This window comes from Acipenser ruthenus, chromosome 28 (assembly GCF_902713425.1).
Source record: "Acipenser ruthenus chromosome 28, fAciRut3.2 maternal haplotype, whole genome shotgun sequence".
NCBI lineage: Eukaryota > Metazoa > Chordata > Actinopteri > Acipenseriformes > Acipenseridae > Acipenser > Acipenser ruthenus.
Window position 1 is genome coordinate 24,033,465 of NC_081216.1, and position 17,990 is coordinate 24,051,454.

The 17,990-nt window shown below is 38.4% G+C and overlaps 1 protein-coding gene across 4 annotated transcripts in view; it reads left to right on the top strand.

The window, feature by feature from the left end:
- The window catches only part of LOC117435020 (xylosyl- and glucuronyltransferase LARGE2s-like), a 106,040-nt gene that overhangs the window by 22,407 nt on the left and 65,643 nt on the right, over positions 1-17,990 (top strand). For 2 of the 4 annotated variants that reach the window (XM_034057864.3, XM_034057859.3), the window contains exon 2: positions 3,874-3,963. The exons of 1 other annotated variant lie outside the window; for it this stretch is intronic. The gene's annotated coding sequence lies outside the window, so the exon portion shown is untranslated. The remainder of the gene's footprint in view (positions 1-3,873; positions 3,964-17,990) is intronic. One more of the 4 variants, XM_059003196.1, reaches the window with a different exon arrangement.

A 17,990-nucleotide genomic window follows, 5' to 3' on the forward strand; every position in this document is an offset into this window, starting at 1 on the left:
ATTGTTTTCATTCAGCAGCTCATTGTTGCATATGGCCACCTTCTTGATTGATAAAAAAAAAAGCACATGAATGCAGCATGCCTCGCCTCTGGCTGCAGAGAATTCCAATTTTACTGTATGCTGTCTACAAGGTGGTTTAATTTGAAGCAAGTGCAAAGGCAAACATATTTTTATTGAACATATTAAAATGAGCAAGACACTAGTCCGAACTGCAATTGAACCGCTCCTTCCAAAATGTGGTTTTGTTTGTAGAGTTACACTTGTTTTATTTGCTTTGGAATTTGGTCCTTTAATTTTGTGTTATTGGGTTAGTCATCCACATCAGACTACTGGCAAGCCCAATAAATTTTGATAAGACTTGTGTATATTGAGATACACCCAGTGGTGTAGTCACATGACTCGCGTCTGCCGCACAACCGTCTGATTCAGTCATTAGTCCCCTGGGTGCGTTAGGAGCATTAGGAACTTCTTCTATTACGAACTGCTTCTTTTAAGAAGGCTTTAAATGCAGACGAAGACGACAGCGACAGTGCATCACCTACGACTGTGGTCACAAACACAAAAAAAAGCTCTTCCCAGAATGGCATACAGTGAAGGGGCTACTTATTAGATTATTCGATAAATGCATTGCCTATTATGTGTTACTAGAAGTTCAGTATACAACTAAAATGTTTAAGAAAATCCTATATTTTAGTTTTATTTTAGTGTTCCGGTACCTTTGGAATATACCACTGAATATACCCATGACAATATGGAACGGCTAATTTTCCCTTTGTATTTGCTAACTTGGGCCCAGGATCTCCAGCAGTGCTTGATGCTCTCCTAAAACTATTTTGCTGTATCTTCATGTTTTCTTTGGCAGCTGTAAAACTGCTGCTCTGGTGGAACTTCTGTTCTGATTCTTTCAGAAAGGAAAACTAGTCCAGTCTTAAACTAAAAGCCCTTTTTAATTGGCCCTGGATATGTCTACATTAAAGCAAATGCCTTGCAGATAATTTATGGATACACCTGTGAGTGTGAATTAAGGGGGAGGGGGGATATTCTTGACTTGGTAATATAGTTAAAACCCTGATTAAATCGATGTGTTACTTCTGCCTGCAGCAAAGGTGAAGGCTTTGCTTATCTGTGCTTTTGAGATTGTACTAATGAGATGTTTCTGTTTCCAGAACCTTCCCTAATGATCTTCAACTGCATTTTCTTCAACACACACCTCCGTCTCAAAGGCTGATATCTAATAACTGCATAGCAACTGTCATATTCTTGACGCTTTGGTTTTCAATTTCCCCATACCTCCTCCATGTGTCATGGTTGTTGGCAGAGCTTTTTGCAGCAGGTGGTATTTTCACTTTGAATGGTCTGGTGGAATGCTTGGCAAGTCTAGAATGAGGCCCTGGTAAAATGAGGAACGGAGTGTGCTTTACCAGGGATGGTAATAAGTTGCATAGCAGTTTCACCCATTCAAGGTTTTACTATGAGCTTAATTACCCTGTGTATAGTTTACAAGCTGGGGTGTGTCTTATTAAACTCGTAGTAAAACCAGGAATGGGAGTCTTATTTCCATCACTTAGATGGAGGCATTGCATTTAAAATCTAATGTCCTGCCTGGTTTTTAAAAAAGGCTTTGAAGCTGCAGAGTGGGTCCACCCAGTTACGAAGATGACAATTTTCTGACTGCCCACTGTATGTCTTGCACCAGCCTTCCTACTAGTTTTTAAAGCATGTGAAAATCAGCAGAAGTCTCTACTGTTGCAGCAATAATCTTTCAAAAGGGCTGGTCAAGAAAGAAAAAAATATTTAGATTGCAGCCGTTCAGACTGCAGCAAAACAGGCTCCTCAAAACGGCTTTCAGAAACATCTACTATGAAAAGTATGTATATACACAGAACAGCAATGATATACTTTAACAGTCCTCGCTCAGTGCTCTGTTTTAAGGGAACGGATTTGGTTAAAAGGGAATTGTTTGAATCTGTCTTAAATCCTCCAGAAGATGCAGCATAGCAGTTTGTCACTGTTCTAACAAAAAAATATATATTTAGCTATATTTGGACAGTAAAGATGGGACTCACAGAATAGTTGCCTGAAACAATCATTTGTCTAAAACCCCAATTATAGCAAATGGGCCACTCGCTCTCCCTGGGCCAGCAGTGCCCTGTTTAATCAAGGGCACTGTGCATTCCAGGCTAAGTTGTACTCGATTTTATAAAACCTAGTTCTTATCCATAAAGCTCTAAGGGACCCATCATTAACTTTGCCTCAACAGGACTATCTGTGTCCATTCACAATTTCAGTGAAATGTACCTAATGTCATGTAGTATGTAGTTCCCCCATGAACATTTCTGAAAGAACAGTGTAAATATGTATATTTTATTTATAACTTTATAAATAAATACAGCAAACATTTGCCTTATTGACACACTACCTGTTACACTGCATTTAGGAACCTGGCAGCCAGTTTAGTTTGCTTCCAGTTATTTTTTGTCTTTTTAAAAGGTGGACATTAAAACAAACAAAAAAATTGTACAATTTTCGAATTTACTGGCTTTTCAAGTAAGCATTTAAATATTTCAGAACATTTGTTGTATAATAACTCTAGAGAAAATGATCAATTTTGAATGTGACAACAGCGTTTTTAAACCGGGAAATGCAGTGAAGTAAGCAATTTTTTACTGTGAAAAAAATACAGCCCTACCCATGAGTTACTGTCATAATCTCAATATTTACACCAATTGCTCCAACTGTTCATATCTCATTTAAGTGGCGGTTTGAAGATGAAGTGTTGATAACCTGAAATATATATTTTTACCAGTCCTTTACCATAACTATTAGAAGCCAAGTTCTGAGCTAAATGCTGGAGGTGACAAGCTGTTGACAGATCAAAACCAAACACTTCCTGTGAAAGTAGGTAGGAATGTATTGTCGTTCAGTAAATTATTTAGAGCTTTTCAAGAAGCACCTTTTTTTATACAAAAAATAAAGGCCTGTACTGTGCAAAGCATCCTGCAACAACCACAACTCCTCCTCATCTTCTTTGTTTGTGTGTGTGTGTGTCATCTGGCAATAAGAGAACTGCTATAGCATTGTACTGTGCACAGCCGCTCCTAAAATGACCCTTGTGGGTGTATTTAGCCAACTGGCTTAATAGGTCTGCACTTTCCAGGGGTGGACAGGGTTAATCAGACGAGCAGTGGGCTTGCTCTGCCAGTTCATGCCATTCTAAGCAAAGTAAGGTTACTTTAGTTTTTACAAGTGCAGTCTCTGTAAGCCTTCAAATCGTTTGTGGTTGTCTGTTGAGGGATACAGTACACGGTTTTAGCTCCTGCCACTGAAAGATATGGCACAAGATTCTGAAGTGAAATAAATATGTTTTTGTTTTGGATGGCAGGCAGAAACACAGATGTGGACACTGCACTTGTACAGCTGTGCTGTGGAATGCTAAACTGCGCTGTGCATAGCACAGCATTGTTTAAATGTTGATGCTTAATGCGCAGTCATTACGTAGGCAGCAGAATTGGCATTACAGTTCCTATTAAGCTTGTCAGGATTTTATTTATTTATTTATTTTTAATCTGTAATCATTATTCTGTGCAGAGGGAAGCCTGTCTTCTCCGACTGACTTAGAAATTGGAATTGCAGGGAAAAAATGCTGAATGGAGTGTGATATCATCTGTATAAAAAACACCCAACAGTTATTAAAGTAACGCTTAGAAATGTGGCAAATGCTGTGTGGAGCTGTTGAATTTCATCATAGGAACCATTTCTCTTCTTTTTATTCCACCAGCATCTCCTTATCTGACTTTCCTTCCAGTAAACAACTGAATCCATTAATTCCTTTTCTGTTCATCTAAACTTTACTTTTCTTTTTTTTTTCCCCAGACAGAAAGTTAACATAGTTAACTTACCCTGGGGATCCTGCTTGAGTTCAGTGCATTTGGAATTTGCATTGTGAGCATTCGAACACAATTGGTAGGTGTGCTTCTTTTGATAAAAAAATGACTCAATTTGAAGCCATTAAGGAAGAGAAGTACTGTGCTGTAGAAGAAACCGAGTCCTCTATTTAATTTAGATGAGACCCATAATGATTTTAAATGGCTGCTTTTAAATGTCAAATACTGTATGAAACTTGACTGTAGCCAGAGGAAGATTTTGTTTTTGTTTTGATTTTATTTTTCACCCAACTTGCTTTATGCGAATGAATGTGCTTTTTTCTTTCTTTTAGTTACTCCCTTTCCCTTGTATTAGTTCATAGGCTGGTAATTAAGAAGGCTGCCTACACTTTTAATTAAAGGGTCACACAAGTGCATTACTATGCTGAAGTGACATTTCTGTATAGCCGTTACCAGCATTGCATTCTGCATAGCTTTATTAAATTACTATTAAATTATTTGTAATCGACAATACTTACTGTAAGAAAACCTACCAAATGTAAATCAATGTCTGTGTATTCATAACGCCTTGATGAAGTTAAAATGATGTCTGTTGCAATTAGGCAAATGCTGCTTAGTTATCCAAGAATAAAGTATCCTTTCTTTTAATGTCTACTGTGTGTCACATGAACAATAACCTACCTCATCCAAAACGCATTTGTATGGAGATGCTAACAACCTTGATATAGTTGATAACTCTTGTTCCTAATTAATTGGTCTGTAACAGGCATTGTGTGCAACACATCCTGCTCATTAGACAGGGCTCTACTTCAATACAGAGTAATTGCAAATGAATAATGGATACGTAGATTTCACAACAAGCCATATTATAAAGAAATTAAACCAAGAGCTGTCAGGGAAACTAATGTTGATCATTTATGTTTTTTCTGGTTTTTTTTTGCAAAGCAATTAGTACTATTTGTTACATTGGCTGTGCTTAAGAATAACCTGCGCATCAACACGGTCGCAGTAATGATATACCTTCAAACTTGCGCACGTCACTGATAAAACAGCAAACTGTCCATAGCCCTCTGCCCACTGCTATTTCATAACCTTATATTCCTTGATGCTATTCGCTTGTTTGTTCTGCCGAGGTCTGCCATGGTACAGTGTTGGGCATCAGTCTGTAAAATGATGAGGCATGCAGTAAAGCACAAGGGTCAGTACACTACTGTGTCATTTTTTATATTCATGTAGGGAAATGTTAATAATTAGAGTGTAAATAGCTGAAAAAAACAGTTTGCTGGAGGCCTTTGGTATAAGTAGAGTTGCTAAGGCAACTCCGCTTGGCCTTAGGCCTAGAATGTTGAATGATAAGGCATGTGCAGGAATATATAATAAGCAATTAACCACAGTAACCTTGTAAAAAAGAGTAGTTTGTAGTTAGTTAGAGTGGAGTACTCCCGAATAATTTATTTATATTGCTCACAACTATAACTAGTAAGATAACAGAAACACACTGTAGTCGTGTAAGCTACGAGCCAACTAGGGTATACTGTACTCAGTCGAGAGAAGCTCCCAATACCTCCAGATCATTAAGAACATCGATGTAGCGTCTAAGGCTCTCTCCAGTGTAAGGTAACCTGCCTTAATGCTAGTGGGAGTATTGTATCTAAACAGTACCGTTCAATGTAGAATGTAATGTTTGGTATTTTGGAACAAAAAAATGGTATTCATTGTTAAAATCTGAAGCTTCCTCCTTATGCCTTCACCAAAGTAGTTAATTCCAAGTTTACCTAATTTTAAAACCTTACACTAATGCACTTGGATGTTGATCACAATCGCAGAACAGATTGGATCTGCATCTTGGATGTACAGTCGGTGCCCGCATTGAAGGATATCAAGTGTTTTGACTGTGCAATGATGGCAATCTCCATGTGAGTTTTTGGCAGTCTGTCGAGGTGCCTCTACAAAGCTCATTTTTGAAGTGGTGGTTGTTGTTTACCAGAGTGATGGGCGATCAAAGCAGCATGGCGCGTGTTGCGCGGGTGTCTGCAATGTTGCTGTTTCAGTAAAGGTAAAATACAATATGTAGTTCTATTTTCGACAGCATTTCCTGATAATTTGAAATCCTGTTTTATTAGGAACTTTTTGTAATTTTGTTATTGCTTTCAAACATTTCTTTTTTCTTTTTCTGTCTCTTTTCACTGTCATTTTTAGGCCGCAGAATGTATTTTTCTGTCAGTTCCTGTAAACATGAAACCTGTTAATGATGTGACAATCTTACTTCTAATCAGTATCTGAGCCTTTGATCTGGCTCAGAGCTTGGTGTACCAAGACTTCTTTGTCATGCAGCTCAAACCGTTTTGGAATGGTGATTGCAAGCATTCCTGGGTGGACTTGATCCACAATAATGCTTAAGTAAACTGGCAATCGTTCAGACTTCCAGAGTAACCAAGGCACCAGGGTTATACCAGGAGAACATGCCCAGCACCAGGGCGATAGAGTTCCATTAGGTTGGGTAAATGTATGGAAAAGGGCAGGAGGATTAAGGCCAATAACCTTGTATATTATCAGTCATTTTTTTAGGGGTTGATTACAGGTGTCGAGAGGATATTGTGCAGGTCAATGTTTTCTGCCTTTTCCGATTTTTGTGCCACATGGCCTTTATTACTTGCGCTAGCATCCCGCTCTTCATGTCTTTTGCTTCCCTTTAGTGGTTCCTGTGGGGCACAGTAGGATGCGTTTTAATCAAGCAACAAACAGGATAAATTACACTCTGCTTCCAGTCTAATGTGCCTCTCTGTCATTGTATCTCCTTACACCCAGGTCCATATTCCTTAATTGCACCTCAGGTTTTTAAACCCTGTATATATATATATATATATATTTTTTTTTTTTAACTCACATATCCTCCTGCTTTTGCTGACACGGCATAGCATTTTAATTAGTGCATTTTTTTCCTCTTGTCTGAAATGGTTATCTGAATGTATTTATTATAATCCTCAAGTGCGTATCTATCTCCGATTGAAAACCGTCACTAGTGTTGATGAAAAGAACATGCCCCTATTTATTTATTTATTTATTTATTTATACTCTTGTCCTCCCTGAACACGACAGCAACACAACCAAGCTTAGCCCCGGACAATGGTCTTCTCTCTGGTGCAGAAATTTCATTAACTGTGGCAATTGCAGAGAATGAGAAGACTTATTCATACTAGTTGGATTTAGACTTTCATTCCTTAGCATGCAATGGATTTTATTTGATTTTTTAAAATGTAAATGAAAGATTACATTTATCATCCCATGGTAATTTCAAGGACTGAACAGAGCTCTTTCTCTCTCTCTTGAACATAGTACAGGCTAAAGAATAATTAAATGTGACAGTAAAAAAGCAATACAATTTAAATGCGTAATACATAAAATTAGGTCTACGTTTCTGTTTTACTTTGTACTGTAGTGGATTTTTTGACATAATGTATCCTAGCTGCTTTTATTGGAATGGTGGTTATATGACCCTTTCTTAACTAGTTGCAAGCATTTCCTTACCAGTACTAAGTGATAATATAGGGGAGATTTTAAAAAAGTATATAGAAATATCAACACATCTCAGCAAGGTATGTGTGAATGATGAAAGTATGACCTTCAATTCCTACCTGTGGAGGAAAGAGAAACAATGAAACGGAAAATCATGAAAAATATATTTTCACCTGGCGGAGGTTATTTTACGGTATTTGTGCCAGACTTCAGCCGCCTTCTGTATTTTCTCCTAATCTGGACTGGATCCAGTATAGCAGGACAGTTGTTTGCGTGTGTGGAGTTATCTGACCCCGTTCTCACTGTATAAGCCATATTAACATTTCAATAAGACAGTCTGCTTCCCTGGGAAATACATGACATTCTCAGCTGCCACTGCTGGCATAATCAGGCAAGTAGGCTGCTTGCTAACTGTGCCATGTGCCCATGTATTTCTGTAGCTTGACGGATAGGGAGGTCCTGTACTGGAATATGGCATGGGGGGTACTCACTGTGACAGAAGAAACAACACAACGAGTAGGGGCGAGGACTTTTGAAACACCCAGACTAATAACATTGATATCATCAGTATTTATCCTAGTTAGATGTTTACGTCAAGCCTTTTTTAAATTAACTGCTGTCCCGTTTGTCTGTAAAGGAGACCAATATAAATCACAAACTAGCACTGACTGCACCGTGAATAAAAGCTTTTTGTCAATTGCGAGGGCTTCCTTCATTACTGTGGATTTATTGAGGCTGTGCTTTTTAAAAGGTGTTTCTTTCTGGTGAACAGGCAGCCCCAAGTGCTATCCGCACACTTTGACTGCCGCTAAGAGAAGTCTCCTGGGGGAAGGCACCTCCATTTGCCTTGATTTATTGTCTCCAGTTTTCTCTGCTGTAATGAATGGCCAACTTCAGACTTATTGAGAGACACCCATGTCCCGTATTAATCTGGGGGAATTCATGCAAGATGAACGTGCAGCGTCCCCTAATACATGCATTGAATTCACTCTGGTCACCGCCCCCAAATATAGGGTATCAACAAGAATGAGAGTTATTACCAGGGGGGGTGGGATAGCTTGATTTCAGAGTTACAGAGTTACAGTATGCATGTAGAGGTAAGCAATTTTTGTAGTGACCTAAAAAAAAAAGTTTATCTTACAAGAATATTGTTTTTAAGATAAAACACAGTGATCTGGACTGCTTCAAGTCAATAATACTGTACCCCTGTGAATACGATATTACAAAATCATGTGGCTGTTCTTAATGTGTATGCTTGTGTCTTTATTTCTTCTTCATATTTCCTTCCAGTTTACAGTAAATGAGTATCTCAACCTTGGATGGATTGTGTGACATTCTAGACAAATGCACAGGAGAGTTGCACAGTGTTAAGGCCCAGGAAATCAGATCTTCTAATAGATGCAGTAAAAATATTATCGGATTTAGATTTTGCATGACTGCATTTGTATTGGCTTGTATTGCCTATTGATTACCTGACACATATTGCTATTTTAAGGGGGCTGCTCCAGACCTTGCTATTTTTAAACCTCTCTACTTTCTCCCACAATTACAGTACTGTGCGAATGTATTAGAACACCCCATTGCTTTTGTTGATTTGAATTGTTGTGCATATGAAATCAATCCACTGTACCTGAAAATCTTGGAAAATTAGATGTTCAAATACATGTGCACACTACTGTAGTTTGACTGGTTGTATCCCCCTGACTGGCTTTGCTTTGGGTGTTTTACAAGTGCAATGTCCAGTAATAACCCTTATGATCTAGTGGTTTTTTGAACTGAAAAAGGTTTCCTTTCAGTTTTTGTCTGGGTGTACATGTCGGCTTCCATACGAGTACATTCAGCCCTTCAGATTACATGCAAATAGAGGCATTAAAGAACTGTCTTTGATTGATGGGCCAGAACAGATTTTTAAGACTCAATCTATGTAAGAAGTCAGAAATGCAGCAAAAATACCAATGCACATTTATATTGATGCAAATAGTACAGGCATGCCTATGTTATTTATTGCCTCTTTGTGAGCCTGTTTACTTACTATCCTAGATGTATTTTGTTTCTTTTGTGCAGTCCAATACAATGTGCAGTGTTTGTAAAAGCACATGTTTATTATAAGGTCATTCAGCCCACAGTCTGTTTGTACAGCTGGCGTATATCTGTTAAGACATATTCAAGATCTAAAGATATATGACTGGGACCTGTCAATCCAGCTGTCAACCCAAGAATTACATCTGCAGCAGTGCAGAAAGCAGTGTGAGACAGGAACACCAGACTGCTATGAAACTCCTCATGAACATTATATTCTCACAACAGAAAGATCTATACATATTTTAATAAAACACACCCCAAGATGCCCTGTCAGTAAGAACTGTATAAAACTGAATAAAAAATAAATAAAAAAAGACCACACTAATCCATTATGATAAACTGGATTGTGCAAGTAATCACTTTCGTTGTACAAAAACATAATGGAAAATACACACTTTTATCAGTTGGTGTATGTGCATACATTATCAGTTAGGATGTATGCTGAAACAATGACAGTTATTATTTTTATGGTAAAAAATATCTCGTTTTATTTTTTTAATTTGCGAATGTAATTCTCACCTTATGGTATGGTACTCCAATATGCAAGCGAGTAAGCAAGAGTCTAACATATGGCTGTTCTTACTGTGTAGGCGGTAAAAATCAAATGCATGAAAGCGTGGGAGTGTGTGTGTGTGTCTACAGTGTACTGTATACAGCGTCTCTCTCTTCAGTGCCCAATATAAAATACTTTTCACCATCTCGTTTAGTACTGAATGTTTCAAAACTCAAAACAAAAAAACACAGAATAGAAGAAAATTAGTCTTTTAAATATAATAACTGTACCAGTAAAACAGCCCTTAAGCAGTGGTGCTTATACTGGTATACTTGCACGGCACATGTGAATATGACTTGGCAACTATCCAAGTAATACTGTAGGCACCTGGGGATGCAGTATACAGCACATGGTCTACTGTGATTTAACGGATAGAAAACCCAAGTAGCTTAAATTGCCATTTTAATTCCTTTTTTTTTGCCCTCCCATTCTATTTAATGGTCTTTGCAATCATTCCGAGTGGTATGCAGTTCTGTTGCTCCAATATTGTTTATTTTTTATATATACTTTGGTCTAAGCCTGCCTTTACCTGACCTTCAGCTTGCTGTGAGCTTCTCCGGAGTATCCGAAGAGTCAGGACTCAACAGCTTTCCGTATTCCATTCAAATCCTGGGACAATGCTGCCTTAAAACACTGCTGGTGTGACCGGGCTGGAGACTGGGTGCGAACTGGCGACCCCCATGAAAACCACAAGCGAGCGTCTTAACCACAATGCAAAAGAGCTGAGCCCGTCTCTCTGACAAGAGACAGGACAGAATCCGTAATGGCAGTGTATCACACAACACTGCCTGTTGCACTAGCCTCATCTAACTGTTCCGCATATATCCAACAGAGTTGAACGGTTACACTGTCTACCTACTGTAGCTATCTCTATCATGCTATCTGAAGAAGGTAGAAGCCATAGTCATTTATTTTGTTTTTTGTAGCTTGCTTGAATTAGCTGTCTCGTCATATGTCTATGTCAAGAATATTAAAAAAAATGAAGCAACAAATTAGTAAGGATAGCATTAATGGTGTATTGCTACATTAGCCAACAAAATGAAACGGTTTTAAAATGTAATCTCTTGCTGATGAGATTAATGGTACTGTGTTACTGTATGCCATTGCTGCTAAAGAGCAAATGAAGGTGGGATTTAATGTTCTAGGCTGCAGTAAATACTCTCTCTTTTAAATCCTAATAGAAAAGAAATATTTAATGTTACGTATGAATGGATTTGAATATGACATTTCAATGATTATGATTTGAGTTCACTTAAAATTATGTGTTTACTACTGGGTATGAAAATTAACCTTGACTGAAGCTTTTAAGTCTTTTGCAGCGGAAAATTGGAAACGCTTTTCTTAAAGATCACTTGTTTATAATCTGGTTTCTGGTCTTTTTTTAATGGCATTTGGGTATGGAAGGTGGTCTGCTTCAAAGAGCACATTATTGTATCTCCTTAAGTACTCAGACAGAGTTGCTTTTAGGATAGTATAAAGCAGCATGGGAAAAAATAAATATTGATGGGTTTTTATATGATTTTGTTCATCTCTCCAAGTTTCTCTCACCTTCAGATGCATTATTTCCTTGTTTTCCCTTTTTCCTTTTCTCCCCTTTTTTATTTATCTTCTATCAGTGGTGTAACTTGGGTTTCAAAAGTGGGGCATATAGTAATATAATTAATAAATGTTCATTTCATTCCGCTCCTTTGCGATCGTGAACTCCCTCTTCGGAGGACAGGAGGTAAAATACTTACAGCCACTCGACAGCAATAAGATCCCAATGTTCAAACAGAAAATATCCGAGATCCTTTTCAAATGTTGTCTTTAACGCAACTGTTTTATTTTTATTTCATTTTGCTGTACATGCCCAGTAATCTGGTTACTAACTCCTCTGGTAATGTGTACAGTAGTAGTGAAAATCAGTAACCCCTGTTTGACATATTACTATAAAACATATTTCAGTTCCTGATTCATGTGTAATCTTGCAAATGTGTACTGCAGAAAACTGTGCTGTTGTCAGTTTATGGATTGTGACATTAATCACAAAAAATGACCTCCTGGACCTTTTTCAATCAATGAAAAAGCAGTACGAAAATTCAAGGGACTACAGAAACAGAATGCAGAAATCAAACTTGTCAAAGTGGGCTTGGATTTGAGAGTTTTCTGGATGAGAAGAGAAACAACAGCTCAAATTGAAGAGATTACAAATAAAAAAGGAGGCTGTGTGATCCAGTGGTTAAAGAAAAGGGCTTATAACAAGGAGGTCCCCGGTTCAAATCCTGGCTCAACCACTGACTCATTGTGTGACCCTGAGCAAGTCATTAACCGCCTTGTGAGGTGAGACCTTGTTGTAAGTGACTGAGCAGCTGATGCATAGTTCATACACCCTAGTCTCTGTAAGTCACCTTGGATAAAGGTGTATAATAATAATAATAATAATAATAATAATTAAAAATTGCCTTAAAAGGAATGAATATGATGAAGTCAAAAGCAAGAGTGATGGACTACTGCTGGCATGTCAACATGTTTACGCCTTGTTTATATTTGGGCAGCTGATTTGATGACATGGGATTACTGTCATGAGCATGACATGTCAGCCTGCCTCCCAGCTTGCCTCCCTGCATGCATACTGTGCCAGCTGGCTCAGAGATTATAGAGAGTCTGGAATGTGCATGCTGTAACTGAAGAAGCTAATGCTGGAAATTAAAATGTGAATTGAGCATATAGGACTGGAGATCAATAAGGAAGAATGCACCAGAGCTATCGTAGTTTGAGATCTGTGGTTGAAATCCGCACATAGGCTTAATTTGTGTTCAGGTGGCTGGCCTTGGTTCCTCTTGCAAGAAGGAATAGACATGTATAGGGTCCCTGCTGTGAAGTGCTTGCTTATCTGCAGAAGAACCCAAGTCTGTTATGTCTTCATCAAGAACACTGTGAAGTCAGCCTGGATACGATGTTATTCCACTTGGGCTGCTTAGTATATTGTTATGTCTGTTCAGGGTGCTGTGATGCGGGAAGCATTTAGAGTGGATCTTATTTTCCAGAAAGTTTTGTAGACAAAGAAAATGCAAGGAGATTGAAGTTGTTCTTTTAAGATGGTTGCAGTGTGCAAATGGAAGAAAAGGATACAATAACTGGAACTGTAAAGAAAGTAGCCGTAATGTGTTTTCTGATTCGTGTTTTGTATTGCTAATCGAAACTTGGAAGAATGTTAATGGATTAGTTGATAAATAAATACCTGACTGTCAACTGACAATGAGATCTCTGTCTTGGGAGGCTGATTTTTTTAAATAAATGAATACTACTGTGGGTTGCAGTTACATGGATATTCACTTTAATGTAGTTGCTTTTAGATTTAATGGAGACAAAGGTGAAAAACAACACATTTTAAAAGTAAATTCTATTTCTGGAATAAAACCTGGTGACAGCAACCACATACATTAACCTCATTAGTGTTGAAGGGTAGTAATTGTGTGTGTGTGTGTGTGTGTGTGTGTGTGTGTGTAGATTATTCTCATATGGGTCTGTGTTTGCCCATTTTAGTGTGCCTCAGTTTTAAATTTGCCAGAAATCAGCTCCTGAGATATGGAAGCCAAGACTGACCTTATTTTTTCATGTGCTGGATGTTTAATATCTTTTCTAAAGGATCACTGTGCTGTCATAATCATTGCGTTCATATGGGTCAGCCTAACTGTAGTGCAAATGCTTAGCATCATGATCAATAATCCAGGAAAAAAGCACAGTTGGAACTGTACTGGTTTTGTATTGTACCATTCGTAGTACAAATACTTGCATAGGTTCTGCATATATTTTACATTATTATTATTATTATATATTTCTTAGCAGACGCCCTTATCCAGGGCGACTTACAATTGAAAGTTATATGTAAATGCATATAATTTATCATATGTTATAGTATCACAGAAGTGAATTTTTATATAGAGGTTTCTTCCAACATTTGTGATTATGCACCTTAAGTGGCTCTGGTATTGTCTCCAGGTTTTTAATCATTTTTAACTGACTGTAGCAGGTGTCTTTTTTTATATATATAGCTGTATGATAGAGGAGGAGAGACAACCCCCTTTCCCATGGGAGATCGGGTTTTACAACCGTGAAATTGTAATCTGCGATTTCCCTTCGCACCTTGACACTTTGAAAACAGATATGGACTGCTGCTGAATAAACTACTTTAAGATTATGATTTTGATCAGGGTGTATATACTGCGTGTGTGGAACTGAAAACATCCACTATCTAACCATTGCCATTCACAGCACTTGTGGAGAACAAACAATGCCAAAACAAACTCGCATTACTGGAGAAGCAGTCGGTGTAAACGGATTTCAATCCTTGCTTTCCTAATAAAGAATGGTGGTGTTGTTGTTTAACAGACACCCTGCTTATTGAACTTTGATTAAACTGAACAAGATCTTGTTTTATTGGTTGGGATTTGATTACTTGGGAGTTTTACAAATGGGTGTGTACCGCCTGCAAAAGCATGTATTAGGCAGTGATTGGTGATGTGAGTGGTGGATTGCAATTACTGTAGGCATTTAGGCCACTCCTTAATTCCCCACTTATTGAGGTACTGCAGCTGAACCTTCCATGTGTTGTTCAGTGCAGTCCAGTGTCTTCGAGGCAAAGAGAAGCCAGCTAGTTCCTTCGTTGGATCTTCAGTAAATGACTCGTTGGGGACATCACAGGCTGAGCACAATTTAAATGAATTAATCAAAATAAACTATAGATCCCAAATGTATTGATTGTAAGCCGCATATGGGACGTTCATTTGAATAAAGATGTACATTAGCGTGGTGAATGGAAAAGATACATTAAAGTTACGGATGACAAACTTACCTGAACACTGAAGGAGGCATTATCTGAAATGTGCATGTCTTGTCTTGCAAACTGTTGCAGAAACATTTAATAGTAGCGCCATCAATCACACTGATGAAAAATGCTTTCTAATTGAGTCAATGATGAGGCGCACTAATATACTCAAGCAAGGCCTGACGCACGACAACAGATTGCCAACAGTTACGGAGTGCAGAAGTAACTCTGATGTCAAAATTGAAAGACTATTGACCTGCTATGTTGCTTTAAACACAATGTGGAAACTGCTTATAGGGAATCAATTCTGTTTATCACTGCACATACTTGGAGGACAAAAGTTTTTTTTTTCATTAATAGATCATTTTGATCCCTGCTTGCATGCCAATAATCAATCGAATCCAGGATTGTCCATGCATAACGGTTTATCACTCAAATTATGACCAGATCGATGCAAACACATACTGCTGAGCTCTTTGCACTCTGCAGTTCTGAAAGGGCTGATTTTAACACAGGAAGATTATTTAATTTAAACTAGTTTACAGTGTTACACATAGGGACTACCTTAGAGCAATGTAGCAATGATACATGTGTGGTGCTCATCACGAAGAGGGTTGTAGTCCAAGATTGGTAAAGAGCACTCCCTGCTCCTTTACTGGTTTACTAGGATCCATCTACTAAATTGGATTGCGTGTCTCCCTAAATAAGTCATTTACACAAGTGTTGCTACACCTTTTTAATAAGGTGCAAATAATAACCTCCGGGGATATGACTTTGTGTGCAATGAATCATATGCTACCAACACTATATGCAAAATACATGAAGGTGCTTAAAAACGTTGCAAGTAATTTAGGTATGTAAATGATGCATCTATTATTGTTATGTCTGATATGTAAACTGGCTATTTCTGTTGTGAGCATTTATGTTGTATGTACACCAGCAAAGAGGGTGTCTAGCTTCAATTTTGAAAGTTTTAATTGGTTGGTTTTTCCCGTTCTTGACAGTTGCCTAGCAACATTAAAATTTTCTTTAGAGTGCAAATTAGTTCAAAGAGGCCAGGCATCACAAGCAATCAGAGAATAGGATTATTTTCAAGATGCTGCATCTTGCTAATGGCTCTGTCAAATTAATAAAATTGAATTGGTATATTATAAGGAGTTGGCTGTTTCAAGCTTGTCTCTGTTTCATTCAGTATGTGCAGCTCAGGTTTGTTTTCTATAAAGAAAGTCAGCTGCAATGAAACAACCTAAAATAGCAGGTTTCTGGAAAGGCCAAAGTGCAGACTAATAATTACAATTAAGTGGGATTTGTCTTACTGAAGACAGGAGAGGTGACATTAGAATGCACCGTGCAGAAGCAAACTTTAATCCAGTAACAGTTGGTTTTAAATTCACTGCACCTTATCGGAGTGACAGACAAGAGACATCTTAGAGAGTCTGGACAGGCATAAAAACTTGCACTAAAACTTCGGGAAAAGTGACACACAGCACTTTCTAGTTGACCTTTCACCCTTGGCATTCATTACCTCTCTCCAGCTCAAATGTTGCAGTATTATTAGCTGTGGTGCACTTTTAGAAACTGTGCACTGGAAAACAGAAACTTGAACCTTATAAAATCACTACAAATATTATTATATAGCCTTCTTGTTTAGTAAAAGTGGTGGCTCTCATAGGATCATGTGTCTTTCTGCTGTCTGCTGCTGCATTACTCCTTGCTATGACATTCAGTCTCCTCTTTTACCAGGCAGGCATGCTGAATTCTTCTTCAGTGACACAGCTCCTAAAATGACAACCTGAAGCCAAAAGCTATTTTTAAAACTGAATGAGCACCCTGCACCTATTAAATACTCCAGTGGAAATTCTGTAAACTGGAGTGTTGTGGCAAAAGTATATTATTTTTGCGTAGACCGCTAAACAATGGCTTGGACCCCCTGTTCGTAGGCCAGGTGAATCCTGATTGGTTTAGAGGAAGGATGCTGCGGGTTGACTGATTTGCTGCTTGGCCCCACAGGTTCTGCTGGAGTGGGGATGTACGCCTCTGGCAGCTTCAGCCCTTTCAAACCCAGCATGGGAAACGCTGCTTATCCTTCGCCCCAACTCCACTGAACAGCATGGGCACTGACAGAGAATTATTACAGTGAAGGCAACGGTTGAACAGGATTAGGGATTATGACATGTTAGATGGGGTGATCTCATCATAGCCTGGCTGGAGATGGGGAGTGAATGTGAATGCCAAGTTTAAATTTTAAAGCCATGGCGATGTGCCTGTATTCGCCTCTGAGAGAGGCTTTTTACAGCGGTGCAAAAAAAAAAATATAAAAACACACACACACACACACACACATATAGCGCCCCTGGATATAGTTTGTATATTTGCAGTACACTGTTATGCTTGTTTAGCCAAGGAGATCTTTTGGTGATATGTGCAAACAAAACAGCAGCAACAAAAAGGGAATCTTATGATGGTGGTTTGCGTTGCTTTGGCTGGTGCTGTAAGCCTGCGTGTACTGTAGGGTGGAGCGTGAACATGTCTCTGTATCTGGGCTGGCTGTACAGGGTTGGAGAGCTACAGTATATGGATATATGCATTCCTTAAGTGGTACAGTAGCTACTGGATATTCAGAACCAACCCACTGATTTGAATGCTGGGAACTATAAGAGGGTCCAAGTTATGTGTGACCTGTGTGATATCTTAGTAGACGCCTTTATCCAGGGCGACTTACAGTTGTTACAAAATATCCCAATACAATGTATTACATTACAAAATATCACATTACACAATATCACATTGCAGATAAGAGCAGTTATAAAGTACAGTAAAGTCATTACAAAATAAGATCAAATTCAAATAAGAGCAAAATAAAGAAAGTATATAATTACTTTTTAAGAGCGAATTCGACTAAGTTGTATGGCAGTCACCTTGACTGCCACCTGCTGGTGGAAGACGGTATAACAGAGTGCAACACATCCTGGAAAATAAGGGAATTTACATGAGGTGATTTACATCGAAGTGATTTATACCTTGAGTATGCTGGATATATCCCCTACAGCAGGGGTCTCCAACCCTGGTCCTGGAGAGCTACTGGGTCTTCTGGTTTGCATTTCAACTGCGCTCTCGGTTACTTAATTGCACCAATTATTGGCTTAAT